The sequence below is a fragment of the Struthio camelus genome, chromosome 1 (genome assembly GCF_040807025.1).
Source record: "Struthio camelus isolate bStrCam1 chromosome 1, bStrCam1.hap1, whole genome shotgun sequence".
NCBI classification, from domain to species: Eukaryota; Metazoa; Chordata; class Aves; order Struthioniformes; family Struthionidae; genus Struthio; species Struthio camelus.
The window spans coordinates 202,577,067-202,602,109 of record NC_090942.1 but is presented as its reverse complement, the minus strand read 5'-3'; the positions used below and the strand labels follow the sequence as shown (position 1 = coordinate 202,602,109).

General features: G+C 37.2%; 1 protein-coding gene across 15 annotated transcripts in view; it reads left to right on the top strand.

Annotated features, from left to right (window-relative positions):
* The window catches only part of SGCG (sarcoglycan gamma), a 143,056-nt gene that overhangs the window by 5,160 nt on the left and 112,853 nt on the right, over positions 1-25,043 (top strand). For 8 of the 15 annotated variants that reach the window (XM_068930224.1, XM_068930237.1, XM_068930225.1 and 5 more), the window contains one exon: positions 16,382-16,457. The exons of 4 other annotated variants lie outside the window; for them this stretch is intronic. The gene's annotated coding sequence lies outside the window, so the exon portion shown is untranslated. Of the gene's footprint in view, positions 1-16,381; positions 16,458-17,763; positions 17,880-25,043 lie in introns of all 15 variants that reach the window. 3 more of the 15 variants (XM_068930226.1, XM_068930233.1, XM_068930227.1) reach the window with 1 other exon arrangement.

Sequence of the window (25,043 nt, the reverse complement as noted above, 5' to 3'; positions counted from 1 at the left end):
GCACACGCACGCACACTGTATTTGGTATTTTAAGCAGCTAGTTTCACAAACCTGTAAACATTTGAATCAAACAGCAGAGAGAATTAAAACGGAAAAATGTGACTGATTAAGTACATCTTGCTGTAATCTCCTGCTCTGCTGCCCCTTCCTTCTCCCCAAACCAATTGAAAAAGAAGATTGTAAGCAGTCTTGAAAAGAGTACAGAAGCAGCCCTACGGGATTCCTACAGGTGAGGGTAAACTGTGAACTGACGGGTTGAACAATGGATTGAACTTTGAAGCTAAAAATTGAAGACATTTGTTAAGAATAGCAAAAGGAACAAGAAAAAATATATAACCAGTAAAGGTGATGAATAATTTCTTTGATTATTTTTCAAGAAGCCAACTGACTATCTTAAGAATGTGTGTGCTTATGTCTTTCTCTATGTGGTTGGAAAGGTTCCCCTTGCAGTATTCGTAGAATGTGTACTTTAGCCCTCTTTCTTCTGCTCAGAGCACCTGCAGCTATTTGATTCCCCTTGACTGCGATGTTAAGATGAAATGTTCCACTGCTTTCCTTTGTGTTTAGTTACTTTCCTTACCTTTTTTTGAATTTTGATATTTCTCTTGCCTCCTGAGCATAGTCTCCTGCAGCAATATTTTCAGTGGCAAGGAAGTCTTCCACCATACTACTACTTCTGGCCAAGTCTAAGATCTTACCGTCTTACCTATATATCTGTACTATTTTTTCTCAAGGTGGCTCCAGCTGTCTTGGCATCATTCTCTTCTATAATTGCATCAGTACTGGTGGCCCTGAGATGCATAGAAGTCTCGGCTCCAAGTTGGAATGGGTTTGCATGAGTATGCAGTTACATCACTGCTCTCCTTGTGGTATGCGTGCCTTCTCACAGTGGCATCCACGCAGGGCCTGCCACCCTTTCCTCCTTATTTAAAACGGCACTGCTCTCTGAAGCCTTCTCTTGTTCAGAAAGAATGTTCTGCTTCTAGAAAATGGTTTGTTGTGTCTTAGCACTGGCCTGAGCCATGTTTTGTCTAAAGCGCAAGGAGTTATTGCTTTTCCTTGGATGACCTGTCTTATTCATGGACCTAGAACAAAACCAAGCTGTTACCAGCGTGATCAGAGGTCTCTCAGGATCTCTTCAGGCATGTGATGAGCTCATTTAGCATTATAAAGGCAGCTAGGACCTGCTGGAGCTGGAATAGTGAATATTTTCCTGCTGTCTTCCTTCTTTCACTGCCTCTTTGCCTATTAGGGATGTTTAAGGGGCCCATTCATGCAGTTCAGCAGTCACCAGCTTCTTATCCCCTCTCACTGAATGGGAGGATTATCGCTTTTATGTGCAGAGATGGAGAATACGTTTATGCACATGCAGCAGAATAGTTTGGCTGCTTTGAGATCTAGCTTTGTGCTCTTGGGATCAGATAGTAAAGGGTCTGGAGGCCATGAGATAGGAGACATACTCATATTCCTCCCATTTCACTTGAAAAACTAGCAGGTGTTTTTTTGTGTTTGTTTTGTTTTTCAGGTACAAGTTTAAATTCCTCTAGAAGATAGTGCCTCTGCAAAATTCCACACCGATACTAAAGACTCATCGGTGTTGGAGATGCGCCATGCTCCTGGCCGTGCTTGTTGCTGAGAGTAAATTGTACGCTCCACGTGCTTTGGCTTTTCATTTCTGCTGCTTGTCCTAGATGCAGTGTTCAGCACTTTCTTCAGATGCCTGCATCTCTTTGAAAACTCTCTTTTAAAGAAACACCTTTTTGTTTCAAGGACAGAGGGGGAACTCCTCTATTTTTTAAAAAATTTCCAAGACATCAGATATCCTTTTGAATCTTCCCTGTGAACCTCGGAGAAAGTAGGCATTCCACCAACTCTGTCGTCTACCTTGCCGATAGGATCTACAAGCCAGACTCAGCAGCTTACCTCAGAGAAGGTCTGTTTCAGTTCTGTCCGTGGCAAATACTCACCGAAGCCCTGCACACCGGGGTATCTCTGTAGTCCCACGTTGCAGTGTCTGACTAAAGCAAGGCCATCCCAAGAAGTTCTTTGGTTGCTTTGTTCAATGCAAATGAACTCAAATTCAATAACTTTAATGGTTTTGTCAGTGTGAAGAGAGCTGTTTTGAGCAATCTATAAAATTATTTGAGGAAATTATAGACACTCATCTTGTGATTCCACTAGCTTCATTGTGGTGGCCTCCAACCAGTGGGCATTCCCTATTGTTGGAGACCCAGCTATGTATGTTGACTTGTAGCGTATGGTACCGTATACGTTGCTGATGCTTTATATTCTCCATCTGATATTTAATACAGTTTATTCACTTAGATGGCAGCTGCTTGGTCATAGACTAATTATTTCTTGAGACATCAGGCCTTTCTTCTTCTGGCGGGTTAACCAAACCCGTGTCAATGTGGGTATGCCTCTTTGCTCTTTGCTGTCAGTGGCTGCGTACTGCATGGGCTGGGGCTTGCCTGGTTCAAGATTAACGGTGTTCAGAGAAGTAGTTGCTTCATTTCAGTGTTTTGTAGTTTCAGGAAGTCAAAAAATACGTGCAAAATATTCTTACATCAACTCTGGGAATCGCTGGTGACAACTAACAGTCCTGATTGATAGTACTTCATTACGTAAACCAACAAGAAAGGGTAAACAGGTTTGCTCTTGTTTGTCAAGAAACCTTAATGTTTTGGGTGCGTTGTATCATCAGTGAGATTCATTTTTCATCAGTTAGTTTATCCATCTCCTCTGATGCTAATAGATGATTCAGCAGGATTACACGTTTTATATTTTATAATCACATCTCTTTTGAAGCTGCCTTACTGTGGTTATTTTTTTTCCTAGCAGAATTTTTTTTCTTCTTACTATTTTTGCCAAAATGGAAAGATCATTTTTGTCATATATATTGTATACTCTACCCATAGAAGGAATTGGAGATCAGCCAATCTGGAAAATATTTAGAACTGGATATCTGCGGTCAAGCTAATCCTTTACAAAAGGAGATTTTTGAGTTCTAAATAAAGAAAAAATCTAATAAAGCCTAGAAAAACACTAAACCAATTTTGTTGTTGACCCTATACTGCATCATTTTGACAACTTTTCAAAAGAGCAGATGCTTATCTGTTTACAAGTGGAATGAGTTAATTGAAGTTGTAGTTGTTTTCCTCTGTTCCCAAGAATGGTCATACAGGAAACCCATAATTCACTGAATATAGGATCCTGTTGTTTTGGGGGGGGGGGGGGGGAAGTATTAATGTATTTAAGGTACAGTTGAAAATTTAAAAAAAAAAAAATATTAATTTCTTTAGCAGTTTGTCTCAGGCCAAAAAAGATTTACTTATTTAGCAGGTTTCCATCATCTTACTTTAGGTAAAGAATAGTCTACAGAAAAGCCTTAGTTATGAGAAAGCAAGATGACGGATAGAGTTTCCATTCCTAACTGCAAGAATGGTGCAAGCCATAGGGATCACTTCATATGGCCTATGTAGCAACTTACTTAGCCATTGAAATCCTAAAAACGTGCCTGGTCTTGGCAGAGCGTTTGAGGCTTTGGCTTCAGTATCCAGCTTCCTAAATAAATGAAGAGTTCTGAAGAATGTTTCTGACATTCTGCGGGAGGGCAGATTCTTGTCTTTTCTTTCAAGACTGTTTAATCATTGTAATAAATAATTCTTTAGTGAAAAATACATGCTTTGTGGGAAATTCCCCTTTTAACTGTTGTGACAGAACAAAGCTACCTCATACTTATTGATGAATCATTTGCTGGTTTTATGAAGTTTACATTCTGCTTTACGTTGTGATCAGCTTTCGCAGGAAAGGTGATGAGTGTCTTTCTTCCAGCTATTCTATAATAGATACTTTTTTTTTGATGAAGCAGACACTCTGAGAGCTCTTTATCTCTGAGTGAAAGATAAATGTAAGAACTTGATACTTGATACTGTGCTGGTTGAGAAAGCTCAGATTTTTTTTTGTTCTGGATTTGGTGCACTTCTCCCCCCTTGCCTCCCCCGCTGGGGTTTGATCACTTTGGAGGATCAGTTCATTGTTACAGGTATTATTTGTAGACACAAATTCCCCACTGAAACCTTTGTCATGTTCACCTCCATTCTTGCTTCTACTTTTTCTGTTTAAAGTTCTGCTCTCTGAGCAATGTTCTTGATTCTTGCTGGTTTTTTTTCTTCCTTCTCCATCATATATGTTCAATGAGTATATGCTTTTAAAGAGCTGCTTTAAAATTCAGAGGGAGCAGGCTTTCTAAGTTGCTTGTACCAAATCTGATTGTGGTCTATTTTGCTAGTAATGAATAGGGTGCTCATGACTATTCCTGCACTATCTTACAAAGCTTCAGCACGTCCACCTGTCTGTTGGCCTATAGAATGACATAATTCTAGAATACTGTTGTAGGAGATAATTCTTTAGGAGTTTTATCTGCTGAAATGGAGAAACAAGAAATATGAAAGAACAAATATCCCTAAAGTTCTTAAAATACTTTTTACCAAAAATTCTAAAATAGCCTAAACTGTAGGAAAGAAGATTCTCTTAAGGTAATTAGATACTTAAAAGATGGGAAGAGAGGGTAGGAATAATGCGCAATGTATAGTCTTTTATTATTATTATTTTTTAATTTTCACAAATGAAGCGGATTACCAGTGAGGTGTTGGGTTTAGAAGTGTTGGAACATGTGCTGTTCAATGAATTAATAAATTTTTTTGAAGAAGATAGTGAGTAGGAAGCTGAGAAGGTTTGCTGAATAATAGTAAATTAATCAAGATAATGCTAAAACAGCAGCATTACCTACTGGGCACTTACTGGGAACTTCCGTTCTCAATAAATGCTAAGTAGCTTCTCAAAGAATCTTTGCCTTGACCCTTGCCCTCAGTCATCTCTCTTTGGATAGTGTTGGGTTCTCAAATAGCTATTATTATTCCAGAAAGAAATACTGAAGTTATCGGACATAACTTTCTGAAAATGTTTGTTTACTGTTTAGTGATGGTCAGAAAAGTGAATGGAATATTAGGAATTAGTAGTAGTATGAGCAAAATAGAATAGAAAACTCTTACATCATTGAAGAAATGGATATGCTTCTGTTAATCTTGAATACCATGTGCAGTTACAGTTCTTCTGTCTTAAAGATATAAGAAGTTTGTAAACCATTCAGGGAAAGGTAGAAAACATGTTAAGGAGATGCTCTACTTTCTGTAACAGGTGATCAAACAAATTAGATCTCTTTGGCTTATGAAAGAGGTGCTAACAGTAGTATGATAGAAGCCAATGGCATTGAATGGCATGAAAAAGGATGAAGATGGGATCATTATTTACCATATCTAATTCTATGGGATCACTCAGCTTAATTATTTAATATTTTGTTTTGTTCCTGACTGAAAATGTCACTGTCAAATTCATTGAAGCAGGATGTTATAGAGAGGAGACATTCTGGCCTAGGAAGTCTCTCAGTCTCTGAGTGCAGAGGTGGAAGAGCATACTAATGGCAGAAACAGTCTGTTCTTGCCCTGTCTCTTACTTTCTTTTCCCCTTCCATGAACATCTTGTTATCAGAAACAAGATAGTGACTTGATACATTACCACTGTTATGTTCAGCTGTATGCTGTGTATTCTTTGTTTAGCAGCAAATGGATGTCTGTCTCAAAGGAATGTATTCAGATAGCCTGCTATCAGAGTCTAATTAAATTATCACATCAAATACAGTGTTTTAGTTCAAGAACATTCAAGGCTAGCTCCCTGTTCAGGCAGTGGGGGAAAAAAGTTGCAGCACAAAACTGAGATGGTCTGAATCACTTATTGCTCCTTTGAACGAAATCATAGCAGTCATTACATTAAACTTTAGTAGTACTTGATTTTAAACACCACCAAGAAAGTCCAAAAAGCTCAGTGTTGGGGACAAGTAGACTTTTTCAAGGATAAGAAATTACCAGGAGGTTTTAGCCAAGTATGACTTTTACAGCAGTCTTTCAGACAATTTACCCAAGATGTCAAGGGTGACTTTTTCAATTGCTAAAAATCAGTGTCGGGATAAGCACTGTAGGTGTGATTCAATTCTTGATTCAACTGGGCACTGCTTTGACGTCCATGACAGTACTGTAGTATGTCCGTGACAGTATTGCAGAGGTCTTTCTTGATTTTTAAGTACCAGGGCATACATAAAGAAACTGAACATACAGTTGAAAGCAGTTCATTTTAAGGAGTGTAGTCAATTTGATGTTTAATATTAACCATGCTACATTTAGGCTTACAGCAACTTGAGGTTACTGAAAATTTGAATTCTAACTTCTCAAAAGAAAAGCAAAGTCAACTTTACTCTGACCAGCAGTGAAGATAACAGGGCTTCAAGGAAAAGGCATACACTTATGGAGGGGGGAAAAAAGGTCATTCTTCTCTTCCTTAATAATACCCTTTTGTTAGCCTATAGCTGTCTTCCAAAGAGCAAATTTGACTGATGGCTGAGAGCAAAATAGCAGTCTCATCAGACCTGCTATTTGGGAGGAACTCATTATACTACTTCTGCAGTGTCTGAGTACCATCAGCATGGATTGCTGGGTTCTTAATATTGTGTAATTATGATATATGTCTGATTATGCTCTTTGCCCATCTTGCACCTGCCTTTCTAATCCCTGTTTAGGGACTCTTTTTATGAGATTAAGGAGAGATTGTACCTTTTGAAATACTAGTCTTTGAGCAATAAAGGAAGTCCCTATACATCATAAGTGGATTTTCACACTCATTGCTTTCTTATACTCGCAAGTGAAGGCTAATCTTAATTCTGAGACAAATGAAATAGCTATATTAAAATGGAGCATCCCTAACCTTAAGGTAAAGATGGTGCTCGATACCTATAATATCTTGTCATTTCAGCTAAATGATTGATAAACTGTTCTCAGTTTGCAGATCATCATTTCTTGTGGTTATCTATCTAAGGCATAGGAAATATCTAACACTTTTATAGTGGGAACTGTCACTGTCATTATAGAATGTCTCTTATATAACACTTGCTCAGTTCTTAAGAATATTTGTGAAGTACATGTAAGTGATGGCAACTTACTTCTGGCTCTGTCTTGGACTTTTTTTTTTCTATCTAAATGATGGGTTATGCATCTGGATGCAGCCAGTTCAGTCAGTAACCCAAAACCGGCAGCTATTGTTATTGTGAGCTCAGCTGAGTCCAAAAATATGCTAATAACAAATCCACTCAGTCTGCTATTCCAAGAAAAAAATGCAAGCATGCCTAAGTATGCCAGTAAATTCTTGTCTCAGGTTACTTTACTTGGCACCTATACATATGGCTTTGAGCATGCCAAACTTTTATCCATGATGAATGCAAAACTGATTGAAGTCTGTATATTGCCAAATAATCATTTTTTGGACATGCATGCTGATTCATGTATTTTCTTTAGACCAATCGTTAAGCTGGTGAACAAGTGCAGAAAATATTTCTCATTTTTGCAGCCCGTGTTTCCAGCAAAGACATTTACTGCTTCCACTCTTGGTTGACAGCTTACTTCAAGGTCCTTGTCTATCCAGAAATCTACTCCGCATGCAAATATTCAAGATCTGAGGCCATCTGTGTAACCTGCTTCTCATCCATCATTAGGGTCTATTGATTTTACTGTCGTTTTTCAGGCATAGTCTCTGACACGGGACCAGTCTCTTTACCATGAGTACTGCAACTTCCACCTCATTGTGTAAATGATGAGCACAGATTTGCTGAGAGATTCTCTTTGCGCAATGTGTAGAAAATCCTAATTAACAATAGAAGAAACTATACTAAAATTGCATACATTTTTGTATACAATTACATGGCTGCACACGAAATCCTGATTTCATTTAAAATGCAACTCTGAAGTTTTGGAATACCTGGTGGAGCTAGAGAAATATGACTTTGTAATGAATTCACTACAAGCTTACCTCACAGTGATGTTTACAATTCATTCACTTGTTCTAGCAATTCTATTTTCATTCATGTGGAAAAAAGCTCTAAAAAATTGAGACAGGTTTATCAGACAGAAGACTCTTCACTGGAGCCTGAATTTATCTTGGCAGGTTGAGCTACTCTGTTTTTCTTGTTCTTACTTACTAGTTGCAACAGTCTTGTTAGTATTAATTATTAGAGATAAGGAAGCTACTCTTTTTTTTTTTTTGACATGTCTCCTATATTCAGATTTTTCATAGATAAAGAGCTTACTGAAATTTCTTCTCAAATGTCAAGGTGTCCCTCTACCAATACCAGTGTTGACACAAACAAAATCCTTCCTGTGAATTGTTAATTTCCAATTGTATTTCAGACTTGCTAAAACTTTGCAAATGTGATATCGTTGTCAAAGGTCTTCATACATGCTGTCTCAGCGTTTGATCTGCGGTAGTGATCTGTGAGAAATACTCTTCTGTTAACTTTTGTTGACCAGAGCGACAGCATAATTGTCAGCATACATATTTGTTAAATATTATGCTTATGTTTGATGCCGATTAAAAAATTTAGGAAAAAGTCCCAAGGCTACCTTTTAAAGTAGATAATTGGGGAATAATTCACTTGCCTGAGCATTGGTGTCTGGACCCTTGCAGATGCCCTTTGGTGTCCTGTCTGGCCTGTAGTTGCTGCTACAGAAGGACAGGAGCCTCCCATATTTGCCGGCTCTATGTAGATGTCTTAGATACTCTGGGGCACCTAAAATGGCACTAGATGCAGTTGTTTAATTGAATCCTCCTCTAATTTAGTTTGATCTCACTCTAGTTTTACAAAGCCAAAACAATGATGCTTGAAAATTTTCAACAGCAAAATATACATATGTACATGAATTTGAGCAATAAGAAATTATTACTATTATAAATAAAAGCTATGATTTTTTGCAGATGCATTGTAAAAATTATTAATGTATATAAGCATAAAAATATCCCATATCTTGGCCTCTTTCCCCCTTCCTTCATCTACCATCTTGTAAGTTTGGAATCTGAGTTTGCCAGAATTTTATTGATAAAGGAAACAGACCAAGTGGCCTTGCTCAGTGATGTCATACAAATTCTGGAAATGTATGAAATATCTATGCTGCCCCAGTCAACACCATTGATTCAAAGTTACCAGGGTGTCTTTTGTTGATGCCTGAATGCTAAAAATGGAGAATATGTACATGCAGCAGCAGAATATGTGCCTGAGGGATAAGTAACCATTTCTTTCTTAGTTCTCTCCCATTCTACACTATTCTGCAAAGACAATGATTGTATGAAAGCAGTAAGTTAGCTAAAAACATGAATAAGGCTATTATGGTTATTTTAATTCTGCAGTCCTGGAGGGGGGAGGAATACACAGCTAACGATAAGTGAAGTTGGTTGTAGTAACAAGGTACCTTTTCACTCACCTACAATAGAAATCAAATAGCAGTTGCTTGATTCTGATAACATTTGGAAAGATTGCCATGATTTTGAGTAACTTTGCCAAATAAATCCATTTATTCTGTTCATCTGGTTGAATAGTTTATTAATATGACCATTATTCTAAAGATGTTAGCGTGTATTTCTTTTTCTACTGTTAGTTTAAAATGTAAACTCACCTAGTATTAAATACATAAATGATGCTTTTTCACAATGTAGGTTTTCAATGAGGAAAAACAGCCATGAAATTGAGATGCTTCACAAGACAGCCATTGATACTGAATGAGAAATAAAGACAACTGGTGATATCTCTAATAGTCAAAGAAGACTAAAACAGGACAATTCTAATAAAAATAAAAGATTATATGTTTTTAAGAAACGTAGTATTACATTATATGATTGTTCTCTAGAATCAATTGAAAGTAACAAGTGAGATATTTAAACTGAAACTTAGACTATTGATAATAGGCAGAACAGAATGCTGGTATTTAAAGATGGCTGGGAGATATTCACACCAGTTTCATATGTCTACTTACAATGGGCATTATAATTGCAACAATTTTCTGTTAAGGGTTCTGGGAAATAGTATCCTCTTTCAGTAGTTGAAAAAAGTCTTCACTGACAAGGAAGGAATGTCTTTGTCTGTAATACATGGTGAATAGCATGTATGTCTCAGAAGAGCGTGTCAGATCATATAGTTGCCTATATATCATAGGACATAATATCCAGCGTTGGAGATAGCTTTCTGCATAGGAATATGTACAGAGATAAGCAGATATTGGAGTTGCATTGGAGTTGTGGAAATTGCACTTGTTATGTCTAATATAGGGCTTACTCAGCAGCATAGCCATGGCGATGTCATGGGAAGATTTGTGCTATATGCTATGTTTGCTTGCTGTTACTAGCATAGTTTGAACATGTTACACCAGGACATGTTAAACATGACGTTATGCTAAGAGGACTCTTGAACCAGTTTATAAAATTGCAAAACAAATTAAGTAACTGAAATGAAGTTATGTATTTCTTTTATTGTGAAGACTTAAGTAAGATTCTGAAACTAGAGCTTGAATTGGTAGTAGAGCAACTGAAATAAGAGTTTAAATTTTTTTTGCTGCATTTTTTTGTTTCGGACTCCGTTACAAGTAATGTTTCATAGAACTACAGGGATCAGATATTTAATTAATAAGTGATGAATTCCTGATGATGAATCCCTGATTTAGCACACTTCGAAATGTTACAAATAGCTCTGGAAGCTATACAACAACAACAACAAAAATTAAATGTAAGTAGTTGAAAGGCCTTTTTGTCCAAGGAAAAGAAGAGTTTTGGTGCACATAGATAGACACAGGTGATCTCACCTCTAGAAACTCAGCAAAAGAATAACTTCCATTTCAAAGAAATAGATTTTTACAGTCTTCACTATCCAGTCAAAAACTGAACTGAAGTTGGTTTTGGGTAATGCAGAGATGGTAGTTTCGGTTGTCTGTGTTGACTTGTATCCAGGCAAGATAATTTTTGCAGCTTTCAGATTTGTAAGTAGTTTTTCTATTTTCATAAGTACTACTGAACTTTAAAGGATAGATTCTACTCGTCATAAGATGTAAATGAACAAGCTTCTGTTCCAAACTGCACACCTATTCTTTCAATTAAACAACTCCTTAAATTCTTGAAAGGAGTAAAAACTTCTATAAGCTTTCAATGCTCAGTAGTAACGTATGCTTCCCTTCTAGTCCTATAAAATTCTGGCATTTGACTCTTTTCTGATGGGATACTCTTAATACTCTTATTTTAGGGCTAAAATATTTAAATAACTGTTGGTTATGTGATGTTAAATGACTGCCATTGCCTTTATGACTTTTCTGTTATTTTATATAGCTTTTTTATTTAGTTATTTTAAAACTTGATGATAACAATTGTGTTACTGTATTGCCTCCTCACATGATTTATCTCTAGCCATCATCATTGCTATCCAATGTGCTACCAGTGATACTGATGGCATTAGTGGGTTGTCCTCTCTGCTATGCATCTATTACTACCAGTGCACAGAAATACAATTTTCGAAGGATATCCTGGCAGTTTGCTATCCTCCAAAACATTTTAAGGTTTGAGAATACTGAGTTAAATTTCAGATTATATATGGAAGTGTGCCTTTCCAGCTAACTGCTTGGCCTTCCTTTTCTTTATATTCCTGCTTATTTCTCCATATCTTGTTCTATCTCCTATTATCTGCAGTTGTTCCTTGCCAGTATGCGTTATCACTACGTACTCGACCTATCTTCTCCAGCTTAGCCTAGAGGAAAATGTCTCACTAAGTGATTTCAGGAGGTCATCCCAGCTTAGTTTAAAATAAGATAGAAATAAAACATTTTGTTAGGAAGCTTTTTTTTTTTTTTTGAGCTTTGACTTATTGAAGAGTGTATGATGTAGCTATTGAAAGGGGAAGTAAATTAGCAGATAGCCTTTCTGGTCACAGCTGTCGTAAGAAAGCATGAGGTTTGTTTCAGTCAGTTCTAAATTTTATATAGGTCTTCTCCATCTCATTGTTTCTGAACAGTGATCTGTCCCATTAAGTGAATGACTTTGTCCATTACAGAAGTGTCCATTTACAGATAAGAGACCACTTTAATCAGTAGTGCTTCTTTCCAGAATTAAATAAATGTAACTAAAGCTATGCTTCTGGTAACTTACTGTTCTTGAATATTTCACTTTGGTCAATGGAAGTAGTTACTCAAATAAGATACTATTCGATGATATTGGAAGTGCCTGGCATCTCAGAATATCGGCTCTTACATAGGAATAGCAAATCTAATGTAGATTTAATGTAGTGCATGGAATACATTGGTAATATGTTATGACAAAGTTATGCCCTATTATGTGCCTAATCTTAAAATAAAATCGTATTCTAATTTTTGTAAACAGATTAAATAAACCTCGAATTTCCATTGAATAGATCTTATTTACTGAGAGGAGACACTTTCCCTGCCATGTAACCTTCGTTTCACTGGTAGCAGTTATAGCGTTACTTAGAAGTGTCAGATTATATTGCAGCCACATGAGAATCCAATTTTCTCTTTTAACTTTTGCTAAAGATTTTCTTCTTTTGACCAGCCATGCTGAAACTGTAACAAGAAACTATTCTACTTTGCAGATAGGTGGCAGAATCAACATTTTTGTAACTACATAAAGCTGTTGTTTTCTATTGCAACTTCTGCGTATTACCGTGTTTGGCTTTAGAAAGGTATATCAGAATGGAATGCCGATTATATAGTAACCATTTCCTCAGAAGAAGTTCCAGAGAACTACCCGTTTAATACATACCTTTTTATAGTCTGTTTACGTATTTACTGCTCAGCTAGACTTGTCGATGCATTTTGGCACGTAATGTTTCCTGACTGCGCAAATCACTTGTTTACATTTACATCAAACCTGCATTGATAGTAACATTAAGGTCACAGTATTTTTTTAGCTTAACAGTGCAAGTGTCTTATCAAAATGCTTGGTGTCAAAGCAGCTTGACCTTGTATGTGATTACTAATCGAAAGCAATCCTAGCAAGCAGTGCAGGTATTTTCACTGAACGAAAAAATTCATTCAACAAACGAGGCAGCAAACAAGGTTGCTATAACCTTTCTGGCCAAGAGCAGAACATTTACCAAACTTGGGATTAATTTTTCCTGCGTGCATCTCTGCAAAGCTGTAAGTAAAATGTTAGAGACAATAAATTAAAAAAAAAACTTATTTCCCTTTGTCCCCTGCTGCTCCCCAACCCCTGCTGAAACATTAGGCTTACTACACATTCACTGTGGACTTCCATGTGTGCTACCTTAAGTAACTTGGTGTGAGCTGCTGCCATCAAAAATAATTGATAAGTTTGCCTCCTCTTTTTGCAAGATTTTCATGGGAGAATACAGGGAAAGGCTGTGGTTATTCTGTGATGGCTGTCTAGTTCCAGGCTTTATCTTTTCCTGGGGACTTATGGCCTCTCCTTTGGCGAGAGATTGGATATGCCATCATGGGAGAGGAAGTGGGCTCTTTGGTCCTTTGGCAATCAGCCCACTGGAAGTATGCAGGCACTCCAGAAGTGTTTGTGCAGTCTACTGCTTGTTCCTTGCCTTCTATCCCAAGGATCTGGAGAAAAGAAGGCACCAGTGGATTGTCCTGCTTTTGCCAATACAGCTAATTCAGCCTGTAGCCTGACACTGAAAGTATTGTGGAAAAGAGGGTATCTGGCAGAAGGCAAAACGCTAAATGGATTATATGCACGCAGTGCTAATGAACAGGCCCTTTTCAAATACCTGCAAGAGCAGATGATAAATCTCATATATTGCATAGGTAAAGGGACAAATTCTGTTGACTGACTTTCACTGATCTCAGCATGTAATAAATATTATATATAATTTGTAAAAATTAAATATTTGGAATATTAATATTCTTGAAATATATCACACCTATTTAAAGTACTGTGAGACTAATTTGGTACGGATGAATATATAGGTAATAATGGATATAATAAATATTAGTAGGTGTCAAGGACTGGTTACATGCTTCTGGATACATCCCTCTGAGAAGAGGGATCTTTGCAAATATATCACATGCCCAGGCTGTCAGCCTGAAAAATTATAGGTCACAATCAGCTGAATATATATTTCTTATATTAATGTGCTTTGGCAGACTGTTTTCAGGACTTTATAGCAGGAATTTAGGTTGCATTTATGATTTACACTTTCTAAAGTTCTTGAAAGATTTGCATATGAATACTGCATAGAAGTGTGATTTACCTTCTGCAGGCTAAATAAAGAGAATTCTTATTATAAGAAAGAAAACATGGTTTACAACATTGAACTTTGTGTATGCAAACTTACAGAATAGACAAGAAAATGAATACCATCTCATAATGAGGGCTCAGTTTTTCCACATTGACTAGCACATTCCATATCCCTTTATTCAAGGATACTTTTGATTGGGAATATCTTTTGGGAGGTGTTTTCCAGTGCTAAACGTGACCTGTTGTGCATAGTTCAGGAGGTCTTTAAAGTAATTTATGACTTTGTGTACTGTGCACATATGGTTACTATAAAATAGAAATACGTAATCCTGTGGCTATAAATCTTAAAAGTCCAAAATTCTTTCTTCAGTATAGAATGAAGGTTATTTTACATCTGAGATCACTGAATTTGATTTTAATGTTGTAACTTGGAAAAGGGTATAGATGGTCAACTCTCCACCTTTTTGATGACAGGCAAGAAAAATTGACAGGAAGTGGGAGATCCAAGTGAGGCATGTGGAGAGTGGTTCTTTAAGTATGCTGGCAGGAAAAGGAAGAGTAAGGAAAGTGTGGTCCTGTTGGAATTCAAATCTACTAATTCTGGATTCCTCTGAGACTATGTCCTTCTTAGTTACTGTTACAATTGAGTCTGTATATGTGTATCTTTATACTTATATATGAATTACAGATCGTATATGTGTATATAACTTTATATAAATATATATATGAATTAGAAATTGCTGTGATTGGAGGGAGTGTCTATAAGACTGATAAATCAGGCTAGTCTTAAACTTTAAAGTAAGATTTTGCTAAATTTATTCATTAACAACACACTTCGTACTAATAGTTACTTCCTACAGCATTATCACTACATATACAAAAAAGTTAGTCTTTACAATTACATTCTAGATTAGCTGTGAATATATAAAATCACAGAGAGGATGCCATACAGTTAGCACTGATAACTAGGTCCTTTCATGGTCTTAGACGTTGAGGTCAAGGTGGTTAGGCTTGAGAGCAATTTGATGAAAGAAGGTAGAACTGAAGCAGGCTTGTCTTCCGTCTTTCCTCTTCATGCTGGAAGTTCTTATACTACTTGCTTCCATCCCTGAAAAAGGGAGGGAGGAAGGGTGCTCGCCTGCTACGAATGCTACTTACCTTGTTTTCCTTTGTCTTGCCAGTCGTCCTTCTTGTGTTTGTGGCAGGCTGTTCCTGTCTCTTTGCAGTCATTTATCTTGTGCTCATCTCGTTCTTTGGCAGCTTTGTGTTACTTGGAGGTCTCCTACATGCAGCTAAACACATCTTTGTTTGCCCCTTTGGTGGTCACTTGCGTACTTATTTAAGTTATCTATGCATTGTGTCTGGCTATGTTGTCAGAGTGGTACAAAACACTTGCATACTGCTGCTGTTTAGAGTATTTGAGTACTCTTACATTTGGGTTCAAGGCAAACTAATATTAATCATACCCTGGTTAGAACACTTCTGATGTCTAGGTGTCACAGACCTCTGTTTTAGCTACAGTTACCATCTGTGTCAGGATAAGTCCGAGGAATCCAAGCTCTCTTATGTCTCATCCTTTGTATTCAATAGTTTCCTGTGACCAGGGTTTTCTTAGGACCCTTTCAAAGTTCCAAAGCTGTGTTGGAACTCCACTTGAATCAGAAAGCTGTTTCTGTTTTCTCCCCCAAGCCTCATAGTCCTCTCAAGGACCCCTGTCCTCCAATTTTATAAAACTCAGACCCCCAGCACCACCCCAGGGGGTGAATTCCCCCAGCAGGTTCTGCTGTGAAAAGGCACTGCCATGTCCAGAGACTATCCAAGTAAGTAAAAGATGTGTCAGAACTTCCAAAGTGGTTCTGTCATCTTCAGTCATGGGTACATTCCATTAGTGTTCAAATCACATCAGCAAAATTGCTAAAGTATGTATTAATCCTAAATATTCACAGAACGGCTGTCTTCAGCTCCAGTCACATTTTTACTTACCCCTTTGTTGTTGAGGAGACGTGCAGGACTGATGCTGTGTTTATTTGATGGAAGAGATTTCCTCAGAGGATTTTAAAATCTGCTTCTAGTTATTTACTGAATATGCTAGAGCTCCTTGAACTTTCTCATATTGTGAAAGTACATCTAGAGAAATACCTAAATGAAAAAAACGGAGAGAGAAAATTCATCTGTGTGTAAGTATTGCTTAAATTGCATATTCCCTAACCTTTCTTTACCTAACCTACAGAATTTCTCTTATTAGGAGACCTGGGTTTAAAAGGAATTGAAAATCCTAAGACAATTACAGCCATTGTTATTGTTGCATTTCATGGCATAAGGTAAGTTGACACAATTTGTGTTCTAAAATTTCTGCTGATGCAAAAAATATCCAAATAAAATGCTTCCTACACCCACACCTTTGTCCGGACCCCAAAACGCAGAAGGCTTGCACACAGTGGGAATGTGCATAAGGACAGTATGTTTCAAAGAAATAAAAATACTGATGAATAATTTTTTTTTTTTAATCAAATGTACGAGAAAATTCTGAGCAGTAAGAGAAAAGGCCTCATGGAAAAAAAAAATGTACACTGAAAATAGAGAAGATTTGTTATATGGTATAAGAGCCTAAAGTTTTTAAAATCTGCCAGATTTCCTTGAAAAAAGTGTAGAGTCTGTCTTTTCAGGAATATTTAGATGCTGTTTTGCATCTTGAAATACAGGGTTTTTTTGTTAGTTTCCTTCCATTTTTCTTTATCAAGACCTTTAAACAATTATGAGAGAGTAGAACTACCTACAAGCCTGATAAAGCTGTGGTTTTTCTTTTGGTTCTATCTTTCCTTCGTTTTCCCCTGAAATGACATAATCTAGATGTTTGGATAGCTATAGTCCTTTATCTTCCGCATATAAAGCCGTGCAGGTCATCCTCAAGGTTGTTTCCCAAAAAAAAAAAAAAAAAGATGTATGCCTAAATTGCCATATATAGATTACCAGAGTAGATTTCAGGATTCCTTGCACTGGCTCGTGACATTGCTAAATTAACTCTACTTGAATAAAGTAGAATCATCTTTTTTTATGAATGACAGAAGATATTTTTCTCCTAAGGAATTTTGTTTGGTTTAATGACCTTTTCTACTTCTCTGTGAGCTGTAAGCTGCCTCTTTCTAAACAGACTTCCTTTTCATATTTTAGTGTGCACCTATCCCATGTAACCCTGAGCATTTAAACAGGGTTTTTTCCTCTCATTTGACTTAGAGATATCTGACTAATTTTAATTCTCAGAAAATTGCATTCTAAAATAAAAGTTACTTTGCATTCTGTCAGTCTTTAGCAATGTCAGATGTAATTTCTGTTCTTTGATGCACCTCACAGAAGGATATAACTTAGTTTTAGATGCAGTTTTTTGTCATCAAATTTTTTATTGCACCCCGAGAAGTAAAAAATGCTTAAGGAAATCAGATACATACTTCAGAAATTTAAGAATTGAATTCATCATCATGGCACAGCAGCCATGAAAAGAACTGCTGCCTTATAAAGCAAGTAATTGTACCCTGTTAACTTAGAATCTGGCTAAATGTCTGCCTCACCAGTGACATCTGCTGAAAACAAAAGCCAGTCTTAACAATTGCAGTTTAATTTTCATTCTAGGTGTGTGAGAACTGGCCTCATGTTTCCCTGCAGATTGAAAAGTATGTGAATAAGGATGATCTGGTTGATTATAGGTAAACTCCCAGTAGAGTTTGGATGTCACACTGCTGTTTTGGGTAAGAGATTAATTACGTGCAAGTGGGATGTTACGTGCAGTTGGCCTCATTGTTAGAGGATGGCCCCAGGTATATATAATTTACTAATGTACATATAACTTCAATTTTATATTGCAGTTAGGCTGGCCCATCATTGCTGTTTATGTCTGGTTATTAGGTGGAATTATTCATTATCTGTTCTGGGTGTCTCAGCTCCTCCTGATTACATTGCCTTGCATATTTGCTGTGTATGTCATCTGCTGTTTTTACAGAAGGACATTCCTATTTCCTATCTCATTTGCACTTTCCTGAATTTATCAAGGGAATCATGGACTCCTATGCTAAAAGGGCTTATCTTCCCCCAGCTAGATTTGTGGTGCCTTGTCTCTGGTATGTGATGCTACAGCACACATTTACACTAAGCAGTACTCTCTTCTGGGTCATGTGGTAGCATGCACCTTTTTGATATCTCAGGCCAGACTTCACCAGCAACAAATATAGGTCTCCTGGTACCACTCTGTGGATGAACAAATGTAAGTGTTACTTCAGATCTTTTGTAGTACCTGAAAACTTCATGGCTTAACCACATCACCAACGCAGTGCCTACAGACCTCATCAGCTGGGTGGTCTCACAGATGATAGTCTCAGGACTACTTGTGTTCAGATAAGCACAATATTAAAAGTAGTATTTTCGAGTTTTATGAAGTCCAGAACGCCTGTGTGGTCTTTCAGTCTCATCTTTTGAGCTCGTGAGTGCAAGTGTTGACAAACAATTTGATCTTGTGCTACACAAGTGAGTAAGGGAGATCAGCTGCCTCTGCTCTGCCAAAAGGTAGTGAAGCTGTGGAGGAAGGACATAGTCAGTCTGATTCATTGCTTGAAGGTTCACTTGCCCAATTCAATTCCATCATGAGCTGTCTGAGCAGGATCACAACTCTGTATCCCAAACAAGTGATCAGCTTCAAAATTCTGGAAGATGTTTTCTGCAAGTGGGCTGAGGCCATACTTACTTTAGGCAAACAGGCAGTGTCCATGTCCTTACTTAGGAGTGAAATGATATCCATGATCTCTATCTGACATGCTGTTACTTCTGTTAAAGATAATTGATCAATCTCTTCATTATTTCCACAGGTTATAGTCAAATGGGACAGGGTAAACTTAAGAGCTCTGAAATGGCTGCGGTAACTTTTTTTCAGGATATCCCCTAACCAAACAGACACTGGATTCAATTCTGTGCTAAACTGCTCCCTCTATTTGCCAGTATTACCAGCTATAGAGAACAGCAGAAAAATGTTTCACCGAACTGGCAGTCTTTATTAAATGGGCTAGATTTTATGCAAGCAGGGGAATGCTCACTCTCTCTCTCTTCTTCCTGTGACTTAGTCTCCACCTTTTTGTAGTACCTTCTGGACTTTCAACTCAGTAGAGGTTCATCTGATGTCATTGCTTCACGTGTATGTCTTCAGATGGATTGAATCTCTATTTTTGTGCTCCAAGTTCCTTGATTTCTGAAGGTATGAACACTCTTGGCCCATAATGTCCGCTTCATGATCTAGTTAGTGATTACTCCACATTCTCCAGGGACCCTTGTTTGAAGCTCTGGCTGCTTGCTCCCTTCACGTGTTGCTTGAGGAGGTGATATTACTGCTGGCCATTATTTCTGTTTCGTGGATGGAGGAGATTCAGGTCTCTGCGGCCAAGATTTTCTGTACGTTGTCCTTCTCAAAGTCAGAATGTCCCTCAGCCACCCACCTTGATGCTTTCCTAAGCTTGATACTAAGATTGCATTAAAATCCCGGCTAATCTAGGAGACTTGCATCCTGGTGTTCTTAGTTAAGCCTCTTACTATAGCCAACTCTGTAATGTTACATATTCAACATCAAAAAGGTGTCCTTGCTTTACTTTTGCAGATGTAAGTCTTAAGGAAAATTTCTTAAGGTGCTTGTTTCCACTGTGGGATGATGATTCTATTGTTTTAATACAGCAGTTTGTCCTAACATATCATAACCAGTCCAAACAGAGCACCATATACTTGCCAGCATTCTATTAGAGCTCAAGTAACCTTAGTAGCTGTATTCTTTAACATCTCGTCCTAGACGTCTGTCATACAGCCACATGTCAAGCACTATGCCACAGAGTGCACATTCCCAAAGTATGCAGTCACTTTTATAGTGGAACTTTTCAAATCACTGCTGTTTAACTGATGGTTGGGTAGTACATGCTGTCATCCATTCTCAGAATATATACGTGGGGGCCCCTCAAAGAAAATGGTTTCTAGTCTACGCATACATTACTTTCTCACTTGCCTTTTCCTTCTGAGTCTTTTTCATGTGTATCTTCATCTAAGAGGGACTGAGATAAGGTGGCAGAGGTATGTTCTCTCATATGCAATGTAGTTTGTGGGGTGGAGGGTTAGAACATACCTTTCTGTGGACACTGCAAAGCAAAACTTCTTAGTCTTATGTGATCAGGATAAATATGCCCTTTGTTAAAGTGCACCTGTGAATTGTCCAAGGAAAGAACACCATTACTGGTACTGGTAAGGAGAATTTTTCCCCTTGATTTTTAAAAGCTGAAGTCTGAGAAGGAGCTCCAGAAATGCAACTAAGCAAGAACATCAGGGTAAAGAGGAGTTTGAGGATATGCCAGCCTTTCAGTCAAGAAGTTATGGAAGATGGATGAGAGCAATTTTAAAAAAAAATTGAGATAAGCTTTGCTTTTTTGTCTAGCTACAATCTGCTGTGCGTATGAATGCTGATAGGAGAATTCCCATCTGTCATATTGAATTGGAGTTTCACAGACAGGAGCTTGATGAAAAGAGAATTTATTTTTGTCTCCTGAATTTAGCCCTATGGTAAAAAACTGTAAATTCCTTTACATCAGAGATAGATGCATGGCAAATAGTGAATGTTTTGTGCTTATGCTACAGTTTTTTGCATATTTTTGTAAATTAGTTGAAGCAGTTGAAGAATAAATATAAGTAAATAAAATGCAATAGCTGTTCACCTGGGAAAGTATAATTTAGTTTATAGACAAAAGTAGGTAATATACCATATATAATGTATGAAACTTCAATAATTCACTTTTATAAAAAAAATTTTGTTAGGACTTAAATATATTTCTAAGGAGACTGTTTGTTTGTTTGTTTTCTGGATATTTCAAAAATATGTTTAAATGTGTAATTTTTGTACCTACATAGGGACCTGATCTGATAAAAATCCTTTAGTTGGCCAATATCCTATATTGGGAGTTAGATTCAAGCCAGCGTGCTGAGTAGATATTAAGGCAGTGAGAGTGGCAGGAGGAATAATGAACACGCTTCTTTTTTGCCCTAAACTTGGCTAGGGCGTTTATAGTTAGCTCCTTCTGCTTTATAGGTTAGCTGAGGTTCCTCTTTCCAGGTGGAACACTTGGCACATACACACCTTTCTCTTGTTGGGCCCTGACTTTCTATTTTTTTAGGGCTCTCTGTGTGAGATTCTTTCACAGCCTCACAGTCATGAAATCCTTTTTTGTTTGTATCTTGATTTCATGAGCACTATAAAGGAAATGGAAAACATGCAATAAATGGACTGCAGCAGCCAAGGTTTCTGCATTACCGTGATTTTGAATAGTTTATGAAAATTCTTAACTGCTTTGAAATCTGTAAACTTTTCAAAGTATGCTAATTTGTAGAATTGTTTCTTTTGGGGATTTTTTTTTTTGTGTAAACTTTCAGTAGTTCCATAAAGTTCCTTCCACAGAAAATCAATATCCTTTCTCTTTTAATTATTAATTATTTAATGAACTAAGCATGCATTGATATTTTTATATATTTTAGTTTATGCAAAAGATTATTGTCTCTGATTGAGCCTAGACTAATGTTAATGTAGTAGAAAAAGGGTTTGTAATTCCACTAACATTATTCTTAATATTCTTTATTAATAGAGTTATTTGTTGTAAGAATTATCTTAACAGTTCTGTATAATTCTGATTTCCTAATGACTGCTAAAATTCTGCCTTAAATTGATTCACAGTGTTTTCTCTTGAGACTGAATGCTGGTTTCACAAGGTCAGTAGACAGATAGGGTCATCTCATTTCGTTTTAGCCATCCAACTAAGGCATCCCTCTACAATAAAAGAGCTTTAGATATCTGCGAAGGCAGGTCACCCCTTTCTGTGATAACTGAGATGAATCTTACCCCTAATTTCTTAAATCAATGGGAACCAGCTACCTAAAAAGCTTAAGCTTACATTGTTCACAGTCAGGGCAGCTTTAACTGCGGGGAGTTAAATATGTGCTGACAAGAATGATCTTTATGAATCTTTAATAAAGCTGATGAGATCCAGAATTACAACTAATTGTATGGGATTAGTTTAGGAATGAGGTATAAGATTTATTTATATGTTTCATTGTTACGGATATTGCTTTGCTATCAGCTGCACGTAGAGAAGCTACTTTTAGATGTAGCCAGTTGCCAGTAGTAGTTGTCCTGGACCAAATACGTTAAATAGGTATCTCTGAGACTAAAATGGTTATTGGTTTTCCTGGAGTGACACAGAACATTGCATTGATCCGTTAAAATTACCGTTTCAGTGAGAAAAAGGAATAGTAATAAAAAAAATCTTTCTGCTTTATTCTACTTAGTTGTCTTTGGGGCATGCTATATAAGTCTAAGGTGTTTTTGTTTGTTTGTTTTTGTTTTGTTAAATTTCACTTTAGAAGAAACTGACACACTATTAGTGGCCATATGGTCCATCTGTTGTCCTGCTACTTTTTAGCTCCTCTTGCTAATTGGGTCTTTTGCCCTCCTCTGGAAGTGTTCCCAGGGCCTGCACAGAACAAGCAGTTGATTTCGTGTGGCACTTCCAGTAAGGGTATTTGAAAATATAATTTTCAAGTAGTTCTCATATTTTTTGCAAAACTAAAAAACATAATAGAGTGCTAGTTTTACTGTTTATTAATTAATAAAGTAGAAGTGCAATTATGAATCTATCTGCTTTCTTTCTGTGCTTGTCGCATTTATTTTGCTAATACACTATTGAAAAAAATAAAATAGCCCCAAATATTTTCTGTTAATTGAGGTGGTTTTTATTTGTTATATACCTGTACTATAAGTAAAGATGAATGAGGTTGGCATATTTCTCCCATTATTTTTTGGTAAACCATAAAAGAATTAATGAAAGCAAATTACTTGTTCATCTTTATTAGCATAAGGTGAAGATTCAAATGGAACTAGCTATGTAAGAGTTAATAGACCATATGCCAATCAATGTTCCAAATACTGATGATTGTTTGAAAAGAAAGAAAATTATCTAAGGTACTTAAAGAATATGTCATGCGTAGAAATCATATTAAAAGCAAACCAAAAATCCCCACCATTGTAATCAATGAAACCATAATAATAATTTGGTGCATCTTTTTGAAAATTGACTTGTCAGATATGGACCAAACAAGACCAGGTAATTAAAGACTTGGGAACTTTTAAACTTACATTTACGCTTATGTTTGTCAGTAGGCCTCAGAGAGACATCTGTTTTCATTGTGCTTGATGTTTACTCAGGCAGCAGGGACTGGGGATTAAAAATATGGGGCTGATGCACCTGAATTAGTGCTCTGTAGAATCAGTTGGTGGAAGATGTAAGCAATATTCTAAGATTGGTTACTAAAGCAGTTGTTTCAGAACGCTCCTCTGTTCAAGGCCCATCTCTTTCAGCAGTGGGATTACCTCTATGAGTTGATCTCGGAGTGTCGTCAAACTTTCCAACAGTAGTTAACCCTCTGCCCTTGTCCTGATATCTCAATATATGGCCTTCATATGAAACATCACTACTATCTTCCTCAAGGAAGGAACTTGCTTCCCTAGCAACACATTTTTATTCAGCTCCTTCCAAACAGTTTCTGAATATGTAACACCAAGGTGGTTTTTTTCTCACCTTTTAGCAGTCACTTGGCTGTCCATGTAGCTGTAATGAGTGCTATTACTATGTGCCACAGGGTGCTGGATATCACAAATACAACGTTCAGTTTCTGTCTTCCCTGACTTTTCTGTTTTTCTTGACTTTCCTGTCTTCAGTTAACCACCTTTTCAGAGACTCTCGTGAGGGGGGGTCTAATGAACATTACTACAGAACTAGTACCACTCATGAAGTGGAGATAACTTATCTTCTAGCCCCAGTTGTCAAAACGCCAGTCCCTCCTTGATTCAGTGTTAAAAATTTGAGGAGAAAGTATCACTTCTCTCTCTGTACTATTCGTTGAGAAAACTTGAATATATTCTTGGCTAGATCTGTTCTTCCTGAGCTGTTCCAGTAGCCTAAAAAATCCTCCTTTTCACCTGCCCTGTCCTATGACTATCCTGTAGACACTTGTGTGGCAAGTCTGTGATGTGTAGTCACATGCACTCAGGTGTGTATCAGACTATGTTTACCTTTAAAAAGCAGCTTCATTTTTTTTTCTTTTTTCCCCCTCTCCTTTGGGGGCTATCGTATGCAAGGCAGCCAAGGAATATTCAATAGTGTAAGAAATAAGAACTATTAGCTGTTGGTAATGGATCAGTATGTCCTCAGACTAAGAAAAGCCTAAAACCCAAGCACATCAAGCACCATTAGTCAGGAAAAAGTACATTAGGTATCTGCTAGAGCTTGTTTAAGAATATAAAAATTAAGTAATTGAGTACTGATATGTCTGTTAAGCCCAAGATGAAGTTTGTTAGTCAGACTTTAAGGATCCTTTGAGGCAAGTAAGACAGTTGATTATAAAGTAATAACTGTAATTAAAGAAAAAGAGCCCCAGAGGTACGTGCACATTCTGAAAACCTGAAAGACTTGGAACTGACTACTCATGCATCACCGCTCATCTTTTATGGCCTTTCAGGATTCCAGGAAGCATGAAGGACACTTCCTTAGAAAGTGCTAGAGATGGTACAGAGAGCTGCAAGTCCTGGTTAAACTGGTTAGTGTAGGTAGTTACACTGTGAATAAAAGGGTCCCATTCTGTTTGTACTGCAGCTGACTGAAACAGCATGTTTATACACCGATTTTGGGTGCTTATTGGCTTTGAAGGACAAAAATACTCAGACAGTCATCTCCATCTCGGGAAAGAATTGATGAATTTCTGGAAGCAGTTTCTTCCTAGAGGTTGTGGTAGTGTATCTGCAACTTGGACTTACGTTTGGTTCTGCAATAGTTTTCTAACAGTTGATG